This window comes from Gavialis gangeticus, unplaced genomic scaffold (assembly GCF_001723915.1).
Source record: "Gavialis gangeticus isolate Ggan-Ray unplaced genomic scaffold, GavGan_comp1, whole genome shotgun sequence".
Lineage (NCBI taxonomy): Eukaryota > Metazoa > Chordata > Crocodylia > Gavialidae > Gavialis > Gavialis gangeticus.
This window is the reverse complement of record NW_017728997.1, coordinates 15,401,189-15,403,067: the sequence shown is the minus strand read 5'-3', so window position 1 is coordinate 15,403,067 and position 1,879 is coordinate 15,401,189. Positions and strand designations below refer to the sequence as shown.

General features: G+C 41.6%; 1 protein-coding gene across 3 annotated transcripts in view; it reads right to left on the bottom strand.

Moving 5' to 3' along the window:
* Positions 1–37: 37 nt before the first annotated feature.
* The window catches only part of PRICKLE2 (prickle planar cell polarity protein 2), a 176,725-nt gene continuing 174,883 nt past the window's right edge, over positions 38–1,879 (bottom strand). For all 3 annotated transcript variants that reach the window (XM_019504811.1, XM_019504809.1, XM_019504808.1), the window contains exon 8: positions 38–1,879. This exon is cut by the window's right edge and continues 1,091 nt beyond it. The gene's annotated coding sequence lies outside the window, so the exon portion shown is untranslated.

The window sequence follows — 1,879 nt, the reverse complement described above, 5'->3', positions numbered from 1 at the left end:
AAAAAGACGCGTACACACCCACACACAAGTCTTTCCCTTTTGGATCAATATTTCCATTTATTCCAACTGGAAAAAAAAAACATGATTTTATACGTACTCTTGTTTCTTTTTTTTTTTTTCCTCTTTAAAAAAAAAAAGAATCATCATCACATTGTCCTTACAAACAACGAAAAATTCCTAGCAATAGTTTACGGCATGGAGACATCTCTCGCCAAGATTTCCCACCTCTGCTGCTTTTGACAGGCAACAGTTTGTTCCCGAACCGTTATAAAGAGTGCGAATGTACGGCCCAGTTCCACGACTGGATCTACAAAGGCAGCAGGGGCTTGCCTAAGTGGATCCAAATACAGGGACTAGAAGTATAAAGGTCTGTAGGCATCTAAAGATGTAGCTAGGCTGTTTAATGAGCTTTACCAAAGTTGCTAAGCGGGTTAAGAGTCCTAACGAGCGAATGCTTAGGTACGTTTGCAAGTCGCCTGCTGACCTGCATCTTTAGATACCCAAGTCTCTTTGTAAATCAGCTCCTTCCACCACTGACATCTATGGGAATTTTGCCATCGACTTCAATGGGAGACAGGTGTGGCCTTTAGACCCTCCTACATACAGTACCAAAGGCTGTGAGTCGGCCTCGCTGGGAACCAGTGAAAGAAACTGTATACATCCTACAGTCCTACAGAACATCTGCCTCCTTCCTTGTCCCACAGGGGAACGCAATGGGACATGCCTCGATGTCTGTACCTCAATGGTTTTAAAGCATATAGAGAAAAACTCACGTCCACCATAACACAATACACTTGAGTCCTATTTATATAACACTTTACCATGTTGATGCTTTTGGTGGTTTGTTCTAGCTCCAAACAACGGGCTGGATCCCGCCCCGGGGGTATGCCCTTCGCAGGCCGACGGACCTCACAAGTGGAGCACACCCCCGGGGCAGGACGAAGCCCGCTGTGATTAGTTTGCATTTGTTTAGTTACAGTTTAGGTAGTAGGCAGTGTTGAAGATTTCACTTGGTAATGAAGAGCAGTTAACATAATCCAGGAAACTAGAGCACCATAAGACAATTCTATACTCAAAACAACGTCATGCTGACATCACACAATTGCACCATTTACACTTTTATTTACTTCAAAGAATAGTTCAAAGTTTAGCAACTCCTCTACAGAGATGTCAAATTCCTTCTCCAACTTTGGTTGTTTAAACTTTGCAGACATTTGGTAGTTTATTCTCTCCTGTTTGACAAAAGTCATTCTGGCCATTGTAAAGACTCCTGGTATCTGACAGAGAGAAAAGGAGAGAGAGAAAGAGAGAGAGAGAGAGAGAGGACCTGAATATCACAGGTGCGTGCAGACTGCAAAATGCCACCTAGGCCCTTCCAAGATTGACTGAATCAGAAATTGTTCTTTATATTTACCAGGAACAAAAAGACTTTAAAAAAAGAAACCCAGACTCTCACTGACATACTTAATGAATCTCCTGGAGAAAGGAAAAGGGATTCGAAAGTACCATTCGTTTAGCTCGGGCCGAACACAGTTCTGAACATGCATGCAGTTTCCCAGTGACTCCTAAGATATAGAAATTCCTCTGATATTACAAAATACAAAAATATTTTCTCCAAACTCTCATATACATTGCATTTACAACAATCATGGAAATAACTTAGGCTCCCATCCGGTCTGAGAGGCAAATTACTTACCAAAATGGGTGACGAAAACAAGAGCGCATTTAGGAAAGCACAAGCTAGTAGCAAACTGCTGATTATAGTAAACAGTGGTAATTAAAATGTATGGACTAAAGGGCAAGGGACAGGATTCAGGAGGGAGCGGGAAAATACTAGGTAACTAGTACAGACTAAAGTGAATGTTTTTTTTTTTTTTTT